At 41.4% G+C, this 12,701-nt stretch overlaps 1 protein-coding gene across 10 annotated transcripts in view; it reads right to left on the bottom strand.

Annotated features, from left to right (window-relative positions):
• Positions 1 to 12,083, bottom strand: part of CHD9 (chromodomain helicase DNA binding protein 9) — a 76,845-nt gene extending 64,762 nt beyond the window's left edge. For 6 of the 10 annotated variants that reach the window (XM_071756911.1, XM_071756917.1, XM_071756918.1 and 3 more), the window contains exons 1-3: positions 11,800 to 12,083; positions 4,171 to 4,248; positions 3,558 to 3,646 (exon numbers count right to left, since the gene is read on the bottom strand). The gene's annotated coding sequence lies outside the window, so the exon portion shown is untranslated. Of the gene's footprint in view, positions 1 to 3,557; positions 3,647 to 4,170; positions 4,249 to 10,069; positions 10,206 to 11,528; positions 11,723 to 11,799 lie in introns of those variants that run through there. The other 4 variants (XM_071756912.1, XM_071756913.1, XM_071756914.1 and 1 more) reach the window with 4 other exon arrangements.
• Between the last annotated feature and the right edge of the window lie 618 nt (positions 12,084 to 12,701).

The raw sequence follows: 12,701 nt of genomic DNA, 5'->3' as shown, positions 1-12,701 counted from the left end.
TTTAACTACTTCCTTTTTTAAATAATATAATTTTTCTAAAATTAATTACCAAACACCAACAGTATCCCCACCAAGTTCAGGTGAAAAACATATCAAAGTTTGCCATCTTCCCATATGCTAAAGTACCTGAATTTAAACAGTAATTTTTTTTTCAGATTGCCAACTGTATACTTTTCATCTCTTGCCCAAAACACATGATTTTCTTCATGGAGTATTAAGTTATTCTGCAAACATACTTGGATCAGAACAGAAACATCTCCCAGCTCTGAGTTTTTTTGTCTAGTCACCATTCATTAAACTGAACACCTATACTTTCTTTCATCTACTAGTTTTTAACATTAATAGATCTATTTTAAATTAACTATTCAAATTTTTCAATTATAGAGTATAATCTTTATCTGCAAAAGCAGCTCTCATAACCTGCTGCTGTATTTCCACGCTTTTTAAACTTTAATATCTTTTCAAATTTCACTTGCTATATTCAAGACTACTCAGAAATGAAACTGGCTACACTCAGCCCAGTTTGATTCTTTTCTTTAAGTGTGTATAGAGAAATGAATCAATACCAGAGCTAGGTCAGGAAACTGAGGTGTCAAGTTGACAGAATTACTGCAATTCCTTGCTATGGGTGGGAGGGGAAGAAAAATTGAAAAAAAAATAAAACTGTCAATATTTTGGTTGCTCCTCAGAGTTTAGTAACAACCCTTTATTCTTGTCATAAAGCACAGGAAAAAACAGCCTGAAAGGTGCAAAGAGATGATCCCATTTTATACTGTGTTACCATACAGTAGATTTGAATCTTACAAACACAAGCTGTAGTTAGAGACACAAGCAAAAGCAGAAATAAAGGGAAGTGTCTAAGTATTAAAGACCAGAAGGCAAGAAAGATTTATTTTACAGAATACATTCAAAAGTGGAAATGTATAAGAAAACACAGTGGAACAAAGTTATCAAATTTTGCTTTCAAAAAATGAAGTGGGAGTAGCAGTATAGGTAACAAAGACTACTGATGTGTTTTATTTCATTAACTGCATTGTTGATTACTTTTGATGAAGTGACAACAGAGACAAAGCTACTCTAATTACAAGCAACAAGGTAAAGATTCATCACATGACCACGATATCCACAATTTATACTTTGATAAACCAAGTATCACTGCTTCAGGTGGCTGATGTGTGACAACTCAGTGACTTAGGTGGCCACTTGTCACAAAAGAAGTTGAAAGGATGGCTGTGCAGACAAGTAACAAACTATCTTGGAAAGAATCTAGGAACTAGTTATCAGGAATTAAAGCTGAAGTAATATAGGGATGTAACAGAAATCCAGACTACACATAAAGGACACAGAAGGGATAAAGATAGTCATAAGAGGGAAGGGATTAGTGTAAAGGGGTTATTTTAATTTTTTTAGGAAAGCATTGCAGCCAGGTGTAACAGACCTGCTTCCAAGAGAACTGCCAGTGAGACTGAAAAAAATGGTTATATTGATGAAGTTCTATGCAGTATACAACAGCATGAGAGGTCTGTGGTTTTGTATGATCTGCCCATTATGGGTTTGCATGATCTACTCATTTATTAGCACACGGAACATCATATTAAAAGAGGCAGACAATGCAGCATGTTATTAAAAATGTTCAATAAAACAATCACTTCTTCATATTATTCAGAAGTGCTAAGACGTTCCCCTCTCCAATATTAAAAGGCAATTACACTATCATTATTTGTCAAATTTAATTATAACTAAAGCTTTGGCTGAGTTCAAAAAGCTGCAGTCAATTAAATAAGGCAGAAGTTACTTCCCACTGATGTGCCAATATAAATGATATTCTCTTATAGATTTAAAGATCAATGTACATTATAAATGCACAAAGGGACAGAACAATCTCCTCAAAATCCCAGAAACAGCGAAGATTAAAAAAAAGAATATTTATAGACATTTAGTAGAGATGAACTCTTTTATTCCCTAACAGATAGAACTCTGTTAGGTATCTGCAGCTAAACACGTATTGTCTTTTTATTGCTATCACTAAAACTAGGAGAAACTTTGTGTGGGTAGCCTGTTTATATTTTAAAATACACAACCAGTTACATTTATATAATGTGCATTATTTTATTTTAAAATTGCTCTTCATTGGTATGCATTCATAATTATTTTCAAGTAACGAGCTACCCCTTTACTAAATCACACCTTCAAAATACTGGTTTTGTTTAGAATTCTATTCTGCCACAGAGTTCACAGACAATATGCTAAACACTCAAGAAATAATTCAAGCACCTTGTGTTTCAATTTGAAGATTATGCTACAGTTCCAACCCTGAGTAAGAGCAAAAAACTGAAGCAAACTGGCTTGTGTGTTGCTTTCCACAGTAATTCAGAGTCATCTTTTCTCATACCTATGCTTGTTCTGCTTTCACCAAATGCATCATGCAATCGTTTCCACCTTCTATGCCCAGAAATGCACAAACTTCCTTCTACAATATTTCCTTTCTCCTGAAGCAGGTAGCCTCCGAGAATTAAAGATATATATAAAAAAAAAAAAATAATATTCAGAAACTCTCAATTGTTATGGTCATTCGTGGAACTGAAAGTCAACCAAGATGACCAATGACATTTCAATTGGAAAGAAAATCCATCTTCCAGTACAACCTAAGACAAATTTCTACCCCTCTCATGGATGTTTGCTTTCATTATGAACAGGACAGCTGCTTTATTGAGAGCAGCTTTGCTTAAGCTGAACACAGCAAAATTACACAGAAGAGAAGCACACCACAGAACTCCCTGTATAAAACAAGATGATATCACAAAGTCCCACAAAGTATGTTTGGGACACCTACTATACTCTGAGATCCATTTTAAGAGTAGTTTTTAACTCAAGGTAAATTTATAGTCTCAAAATGCTATTTCAGCAAGCAGAATGTAATATATGGAGAGAACACTTTACAAGTTCTGTAATGTTATGAAGTAACCTTAGCTGTTTCATTTAGAGGCCTACAAATATTAAGAACACAGTAGCATTTAGAAAAAAATGTATTTTCTAGTGATATTTTTGTGGCAGTTTGGTTTCTACTGTTTTGAAGTAGGGGTGTGTAATACCAAAGTTTCCCCAGATGAAATATATTTTACATTATGGAAAAAAAAAAAGGGCTGAATTTTTTTTTTTTAAATTACACAAAATTCACATCTCTTCCTCTCACTGTTTACCAGGATGGCATTTACTCCCACAACTCCAAAAGATGTGTGCTGAGATGCCTGATTAAAACCTGTAGAACTGTGGTGTGTACTAGAATAGTCATCTCAGATCACAGACCCATTCTTACATTTTTTACCTATACTGCCATTCTGTTTCTCTGTTCTGTAATTCCAGAAGTTAGTGATAGGTTCAATAATTAGTTTGGGTCAAAATTAAGAGCTAGCACAGATGCCTACAGGACCCTATAGTATGATAAGTATCTTATTAACCTAAATGAAACAAAAACAAGTTGCTGAAACCTTCCAAATTAAAATGTATCACAAGATATTTAAGAAAAGGCCCCAAGTCAAGATAAAAAGTATCCTTACCCATGAATATAGAACACATCTCTTTAACAAAGAACTAAGGAGATAAGAGATGTGTTTTAAATCCAGATGGATACCTCATCATTAGAGATCTGAAATAAAACATGATAAACAAGTCACACAATAACCAACTTCAGGAGTGTATATTCAAGTGCAATACTTAGAAGTCAAAAATTTGATAACATAAAAAGAAAAACAGAATTAATACACAATCACCAGTAGCCATGTTTATGTATCATTTCAATGTATTTTTTTTAATTCCTAAACTTCTATATAGAAGTTCTTTGTTGACTAAAGAAAGTTACAGTGTAAAGGTTAGACATTACTGCCTAGAAGCATTCAAAATTTTAACTCAAAAATAAGGAAAATGGAAAACTTGTATTCAAGTAATTTCTCATAGCTGTAGCAGTTCTTCAGCAAAGAAAAAGCCTAAATCACCTCTAACCACCATATAATACAAACTCTGTCTGAAGTTCTCTGCTATTCAAAACAGCTGATTAGGAACTTTCCTCAACTGGATTCTATATATAGTAGCAAGTACAAATATATATACACACATCCACTTCATATATACATATTCTACATACAGTATAAAGAGAAAAAAGATGTTTCTTACTCTTTAAGACAGAGTCCACTTGCTTAAATGGCTTCCAATATGGAGACAGCTGTGGAGTACTTAAAAGCTTGAAAAATCCTATGTTGAAAAGAAGAAAAAGCCCATGTAACTAAATATGCATTCAACAGAGCTACAATACATTGTTGTAAATGTAAAATACAGTAATTTCTTCAGCATAAGAACCACTACGGATTGTTATGTGCCAAAGAGAAACATACACAAAAGGAATTTAATGAGTTATTAATAAGCAAAATGGCATCTTCACAGATCCTCAAATAAGCTATATTGCATGTGAACTTTTAATTACATATATTTAAATATCTATATAGAGATACTTTCAATGATATATAGTAAAAAATGTTTCCTCCTTCTTCAAAAGATATTCTTAATGCTTCCTTTTAAAGCTTTAATTGGGAAAATTAACTTTATAAAAAAGAAATAAAACTCAATTTGTTATAAGCACACCAAGACACATATTAAGCTATCTTAGAAATTTCATGAAAATTATCCTCCACAGCCCACCTAATACAGTTTCTTCACAAAATACTGCAAGAAAAATACACATTTCCCTATGCTCACATGGATTTCCTTATGTTCTTGATGATATGCTGAAGCATTACTATTACTAATAAAAAAATTCTGAACAATAGTAATCGCTCTCATTTTGGGCACTAAAACACAGACTTTTATAAATGTTAGTAGAGTGGGAAATAAACTACTCATTTGAATTAATTTAGAATAAGCACATCATCCTAATTTCTATTTTTAAAAACATCACAAATTTAATAAAGCAATTTAGTTTTTTACAACATCTTTGTGTACTTTTATGGCTTTAGTATAGCAAATACCCTTTGGAAAAACTTACCAACAGCAGTTTTAAAGTTACTACTTTCAACTACCTTTCTTTACCTCTTTGCCAAAGGTTATTGTCCTCAAAACATGGCCTGCAGAACAAAACATATACCTGTGCAGCATTTGCTTCAGTGTAGTCTCCTCTCTTGTCAGTTTAAAGAAACCCAATAAACTTGGCATTAAAATGGCAGAGGAGCATGCATACATTCTATTTTGTCATTTAGATTCTGTGGGCATTAATTGCAATAAGGGGACAACTGTACAGAGAAGGACAGTATCTTAATTGGCTACAATTGGCTGTGAGCTAGAAAGATACCAAAAGTTTGGAGCATCTCCATGAAAAGAACCAAGCTGATCCCCAAGTCAGTTTACTTGAGTGAAAATAACTGTTAAGAAGTTCAGGGATTTGGCCACAAGACTGCTGAAGGAAGCTCTACTCACTGCTTGTCCCGCTCTTTACACATTACTCCAATTTTGCTTCTCCAAAGTGCTCCTGTGGAGATTTTCACAGATTCCAGGACATGAGTGAGTTCATGTTTATTTTTCTAATACAGATAACAAAATTTCCCAGTGTTCTTTTCTTCAGGTTTGAATATCACTAAACCCCACTTTTTTTTTTTCCTGAAGAGATCTGCCTGCAAATCTTAGCACATCTGTATAGAATAGGAACATCTTTTACCCTCTTCAGTTGTCAAAAGAATAACCTATTCAGTGCAACATATTTGTAATTTACTACTTCTGGTCACAAGACAGTTACACAAGCTTCCTTTTAAGTTTAAAAAGAAAACCCTCTTGGTGCTGTTCAGATTTCTGATGCAAGCATTATAGGGTTTCCATAGTTTTGTCATAATTTTAATGACTTTTATGACATTGCACTTAGGATGAGAGCTACAAAATACTTAGCTGAGCTCTGTTACCTTTCCTGAGGAACTACACGCCATTTTAGGAAGAGAAACATTTTCACTGAAAACCAGAAAGAAGCCTTCTCATTTTCACATGTGGCTTAAACCAAGATTTCACAGCAAAGCACCAGAGACAAAGGACTTCACAGCACAGCCCTCTTTTAAATCACCATCTGGTAATACACTAACTTCCAAGCAGCCTGAAAGGCACCTTTGTGAACTAGTGCAAGTTCATAATCTGGAAGTACCAACTAGAACAACACAAAGGATCATGTCTATTTTACAGATGTCTATGGGTGGTGATCAGCAAGTACAGACCAGCAGTTGTGAGGCTTGACACTGACAAAGAGAAGTCTTCTCTGTGAAAACCACTGTACCATGGTAGTACTCCACTAACAGAAGGGGCTCAGACTTCCCACTCCACACTACATCATCTGGCATAAGAGGTTCCATCTGTAACACAAGTCTATACCTTTCAGGGAAAAGCTGCATAAATTAATCCTATTTTTCTTCAAATATTTCTAAGGAGATCTAATATGAAAGTTTATTTTAACAAGTCCCTCTCAAGCACATGTTAAACAAGACACTCTGAGTTTGAGAGTTGTTCAATATTCTCAAATTAAGAAATTAATGAAAACTGATAAGTAAAACAACATTTTACATTTTGTGTCATAGCTTGCAACATATTCACCACGTTCCTGACTTGACTGGCAACAGACAGAGACTCCAGACTCTTCTACTGTAACATCTGTGCTTTGCCAGAAGAGCCTGACAAAGAGGAATTTCAAAAAAACTTTCCTCAGTGAAACAGGATAATGCTTACCTGTTCCCCAAGGGTATCAGTGAATTAGGTCTTAAAAGTTGATCTAAAAATCTGCCTCTGAAGCTAAATTTTTGGCTAGCTTCTGAAAAACAGCAGAAACTACTTGTAAAAACTACATAGTTTTAAAACTATGCTGAAGCTGGAAACTTCATATAATAGGGGACCAGGCCCACTCTCGTCCTTAATGTTATTTTTAACATTGGTATAGCCACTAACTACAATGGGTCTACTACAGGGTAATGGAAAACAAAAATATATTTAGTTCTGAGATTGCTTCTAATACATGTAATGTCAGATGAACAGATTTGCATGCCATTACATACACATAATCTTTCTGAAGCTTCAAACTTTCTTCATTAGGGTCTTAAGTTTCAACTGTAATAATGTAATTTTCTCTTCAAAAGCCATTTGCAGAATAAATTCTGGAGGAATTCTGCAATTTTATTGACCAACAGAAAAGACTGAAACAATCTTGTAATACTGCTCAAGCAACACAAGGAAAAGTGCACAAGAATACATTGCAGAAGGAAATAATTTGGTCAACAGAATTACTACATTTTCTGATATGACTCAGATAAAGGGAAAAGTCAAAATTACTATTTGTCCTCAGAAAGGGGTGGGAATAGTTTTCTATCTTCCTGCAAATTCCAGCAGTTGATTTAAGATTAAAAAAAAACCAAACATGAATCTTAAAAAAAGAAAGATGCATGTACACTGGTGGCATGAACATTTGACATATCTTTAGTAATCTGTATTAATGAAGATCTCTTTTGCTCACTGACAGATGCCATCATACCAATACATCCTATGAATCTACTGAATTCAAAGTCTAGCAAACCCACCTGCTCCCTTCAACTTGGTTGTTGCAGTTTAGTTAGCAAACATTATGTAAAAGAATAATGAAAGAGGAACTTAGTTCAAAAGTGCTGCCAAAAGTAGCCTTTTCTTTGAGGCTCATTCTAAGAGGTCACTGAGTATCCATCTGAATACTACCATATGTATCCTCTAAAGGTACTAAGATGCTAATGCTTAAGATGCTAAATCAAAGCTATAGCTTCAGTAACAACATTATTAATCAGTGTTTGATTTATAGCAGGTCTTCCACAAGTTTTCAACATTCCAGTAACTCAAAAACATGGTCACTGTAAATCACATTATACTTTTTTTCAAGTAATACTTCAGGGAAAAAAACACCACCACCTTAAAAAAAGACCTCTCCTCCCTGCACTCCTGTAAATAGCAAGTGGCATGGTCACCCTGCCTGACTTTTGGCCATCCCTCTCTTACATTTATGACTTGACCAGACAGGTAAAATATAAGAAACTGCTATTCCTTCAGCCAAATCAAGAGCTGAAAACTCTTTCTGGTAACTGCTCTATTAGCAAAAGAATTACTTCTTAACATCATAGTTTCTTTTGATGAAGAAGGAAGATAAAACTTCAAAACCATCCTAAAATATTTCCAATAATGCTAACCACCAATTCTTTAACTATTGATTATCTAAACAGAAGGCTTTTGCATCACTCATTTAAGTGTATGCAGATACTCAGCATACCTGAAGCACCATTTCTAACTTTGGGAGGAAAACTAGAAAACAGAATGAATCCACTACATGAGCCACCCTCTGTGTGAGATTTCTGTGTTCACTAAGCTAACAGCTACATAGTTTAATCCTGACCCATAAAATACTTATTTGTCCAGCTTATTTGTAATTTTGAAGTGTTTGAAGGATATGTATACTTTAATTGTAGGGAAAACTTGTATTATAAAATTGTAACATAGACAAAAAAAAAATCTTAAAATTTGCCATATAAAACAAGTGAGAAAGATTTACTTAATGGGTTGCATGAACAAGTTACTTTTAAAGCAGCATATCAATATTTCTGTTTTAATCTGCCCACATCACTAACTTGTGTCTTGTACAAGGCAATAAATGAACAATGCCTGTTTTAAGATGTCTATAGTGTCTTAGTAGTGGTTCATGTCATACATCTTTCAGATAACATCACTAAAAATACTTTTTAGAAACCACAGCTCTGTTTTCATCGACATTTCTCTATGACTGAACTCTTGGATTAGTCCTCAGGAGCATTTAGCACCAGCAGCTCTTGCTAAATGAGAAGATGGTGAGATTCCTCAAAATTCATGAAACATGGTGAGACTTAAAATTCCAGTTTTCTTGACAGTAGAAATAACAGCTTTATACAGAGTGAAATAAGTTAATACATCTTCATCATGAGGAGCAGCATAAATACTTACACACTGATATACTTGGTTAAACACAAGTTAGCACAAACTAAACCAAGCAGAGGCATTTTACTATGTGCCTGCCCTTACCATCTTATAAATGCAAAGTAAACTGCTGCAGTTTACCCACCTGGGGAGAAAAAGAGGCAGCTAACTCACATTTACATTAAGGTCAAAGAGCACACAATGGGCAGTAAACACAGAGGTGCTGCTATCTGAAGTTCACATCCTACCTTACTTCCCACTAACTCCTCTGTGTGCCCCTGATTTACACATAGGGCACGGCACACAGATCCTTAATTGGTTAACTTTCAAGATATGTATATTAATTTTTGCTCTGTGATTTACAAGAAGTGGACATTTTGGTTCACAGTGCCTTGGAAGCATCGTCTGTCAGATGCAGTAACAATGAAACACTCACTGTTAGTTGGGGATGTGAGAAGCTGGGAACATGTAAAAACTTTGGGAGTAAGTAAAACCAAAAGATACTAATTGATACTAATGCTTTAACAGTTAAAAAATATAGGATGGGAGTAATTGCTCATTTTATAATATTTACATTGTGAAAGAAACTAGCAGAAAATTGATCTGTGCACCAGTAAGTAAAATTCAGAGCCAGGTTAAAAATCCAGACACTGCTCAAAGTTGACCCAATGTCAATATCCTGCCTTGAATGCTAAAAATATTTATATACAAATGCTTACACGTAAAACAAGGTGAAAATATTATTTTACCTCACACCTGGCAAATGGAAACTCAATGGCATCAATTGACACATGTCTAAAAACAGATGCAGAGCTCTTAGGACTGATGGACCTAGTTTTCCTGAGAGGAGGAGTATGACTTTTTATGGCTGGTTCTCACCAAGTCTCAGAGAAGGCACAAGAGGAGAACGAGAAACCTTATCCCCTTACACAGTTATTTTGACACTCAGGAGCACATATTATAACACTACAGGGTTCAGATCTCTTTTACAAATGGCAGACTGAGCTGCATTTTCTGACACTAATGAAGTTAAGCAACTTTCACACACACTGAAGGAAGTTTGTAGTTGCTGAAGATTCATGGTACTTACGATATGAATAAAGTGTGTGCAAACTATTTCTTAGGAACTGGAAGTGTACAGATCAACCTCGATGTCAAAGCAATACAGCCAAATGAGAGAACTGTGGACTCCCTTCATCTGTTTTTTCTCCCTGTCCACAAAAATTTTTGTCTGAAGAGGGAATGAAGAGGTTCTAACATTTTCCTGCTTTAAGCCTCAGTATGAAATAGCATAATTTCTCCATTTCACTGGAACAAAGATGCCACCTCTCCACCCAGTGCTACACACATACAGCACTGACCTAGCATCAAACTCCTCTGTCCTTGTCATCCCCGGAGGAAATCTGCTTGTGGTCCCTACCTGGAACATGCCAGCCCGTGAATTCCAACCTTGCACTTTCACAGCCAAGTCCCTTTTCGAGTCTCCACCCATGCAGCGGGAACCGGCAGCCATGTGCCACCGGTTCTCCTCAGCCCAGAAATCTCCCAGCCGGGAAGGGCAGCAGACTGCATGCCCACCTCCATCTCTCCCAGACACACCTCACCCTATGCCAAACCCTCCCCCGTCCATATTCCTTTCCCCAGCTCCCACGTTTTCTGCTGTCATGAATCCAAGGCAGCGGGCTGCCAAACTCAGCTCCTCTTTTTCCTACTGCTTTGCTTGCCCTAGGAAATTATTTCAGTTCCTCCCTCTATTCCCTTGAGCGGTGAGAAGCCACGTCTAACATTCCCCCCTTTCTGCCTGGGAAGGTGCCACAGCCCTTCCAGGCGGCACAGCCCCCTTCCCAAAAGACAGAAGGTGGCTGAGGACAGTCCTGCCCTCCCTTCCTCCTCACAACCCTTTCCTCCCACTGCCACCTCCTCGGCTGACGGGCACCAGCGACATCCACCCTCTCCCTCCGACTTAAGCTGAAAAAGGAGACCAGCCCTCTTCTCCTTCCCCTGCCATCTTCTCACCTGAAAGGCCAGGAGCAGGACGTCCAGCCTCTCCCACACCCCGCTACCTGAGAAGGCCCAAATCCTCCCCTCCAAACTTTGCCCCCGCCCGCGGGCCCCGCGCCGCCTCCTCAGCCCCGCTGCAGGGCAAGGAGATGGGAGGCGGCGAGGACCACAGCCCCGGGCGCCCCCGCCACCGCCTGCATCCTGCCCCGCTCCACCCCCGGCCCCCCTTAGAACTGCTCGCCTCGCCGCCGCCCCCCTTCCTCCTCCTCCTCTTCCTCCTCCCACCTCCGCCGGAGAGGTGTGAGGCAGCGGCGAGAAGCCCCGAGCCCCCCAGCTCCGCCGCCGGTGTCGGCGAGGGGCGGAAGCAGGTCGAGGCAGGGCGGCGGGGAGAAGCCCGGGCGAAGAGCAGGCCGCGCCGCGCCGTCTCCCGGCGGGAGGAGGGGCGGAGGGGGCTGACGGGGCGCCGGGCCACCCGGTGTCTCCGGCACCTGAAGCGCGGCCTGCTCCAGAGGTGGCGGGGAGCAGCTCGGCCCTTCGCACGTACTCACCGCCGGGTTCGCCATTACGCGGCGGCGGCAGCGCCCGGAGCCGCCGCCGCCGCTGCCCGGCAGGAGGCACACGCGCGGGGAGGAGGCGGAGGCGATGCCCCGTGCCTGACAGCTCCCCGCCGGGGCGGCCTCGGGCAGACGCGGCGGCTCAGAGGCGGCGGCAGGAGCAGCGGCGGCAGCTTCCCCTCCCCCCTCGGGGATTCCCCCCGCCTCCCCTCCCTCTCCGCCCCCCGGGGCGCCCAGAGAGCCGCTGGCCGAGGGCGGCACTTACCGGGTGGCTGGCGCAGGCCGGGAGAGGCGGGCGGCGGCGGAGCGGGCGAGGGCGGCGCGGCACGGCGGTCTCTCCTCCCCCCGCCGCCCAGCGCGCAGGCAGGGGCGGGAGGGGCGCCCGGGCTGGGGGGCGAAGTTTCAGTCGCTCCGCGCCGCGACCCCACCGGCCCCAGCGAACCCGCGGGGACGGGCTGGGGGGCGCATTTGCATATTTGTCACCCCCCGCGCTGATTGGCCGCCCGCGTGGGGGCCGCCGCCGCGCGCTGACACGCCGCCTCGGGAAGGAAGGGAAGGGAAGGGAGGGAGCGGGGGGGGCACCCGGGGCCGTGCGGGGGCGAGGGTGAAGGGTGTCTCGGAAGGAAATTCGCACGCTCCCGTTTCCCCCTTCTCGCCTCCGCGGGGAGGAGTGAGCGGGAGGCGAGAAGGGGAAACGGGAGCGTGCGAATTTCCTTCCCGAGACACCTTCACCTCGCCCCGCAGCCCCCGCGGAGGGGGGCAGCCCGGAGCGGGAGGGGTTGAGGGGGGTGGGGTAGGGGGGGGAAACGCCGCGGAGGCGATAAAATGGTGTGTTCGCGGCGGGGCGAGCTGATCCAATATGGCCCCCTTCGCTGACAGAAGCCAATCCCGGGCGCGTTTACTCTGGAGGCTCCAGCAGAGGCCGGGCCCGGGCTGCTGGGCAGGCCCCGCCGCTGGCGGCGGCCCCGCTGAGGAGAGACCGCCCTGGCGCTGGCTGGAGCGGTGCCCAGCCGGAGTGCCAATCCCCGGGTGGCGGGGGGGAGCGGGGCTTTCCCTGGGAAAGGGAATTGGGGAGCTCCGGCACCTTCCCGCGAGGCGGTCACGCGGGTGCTGCCGGCGGTGTCCTCAGGAGCAGCGCTGCGGGCGCCTCAGCGCCTCAGGGCAGGG

The sequence above is a fragment of the Heliangelus exortis genome, chromosome 13 (assembly GCF_036169615.1).
Source record: "Heliangelus exortis chromosome 13, bHelExo1.hap1, whole genome shotgun sequence".
NCBI classification, from domain to species: domain Eukaryota; kingdom Metazoa; phylum Chordata; class Aves; order Apodiformes; family Trochilidae; genus Heliangelus; species Heliangelus exortis.
Note: the sequence above shows the minus strand (reverse complement) of the source record. Positions and strands in the feature narration are given on the sequence as shown.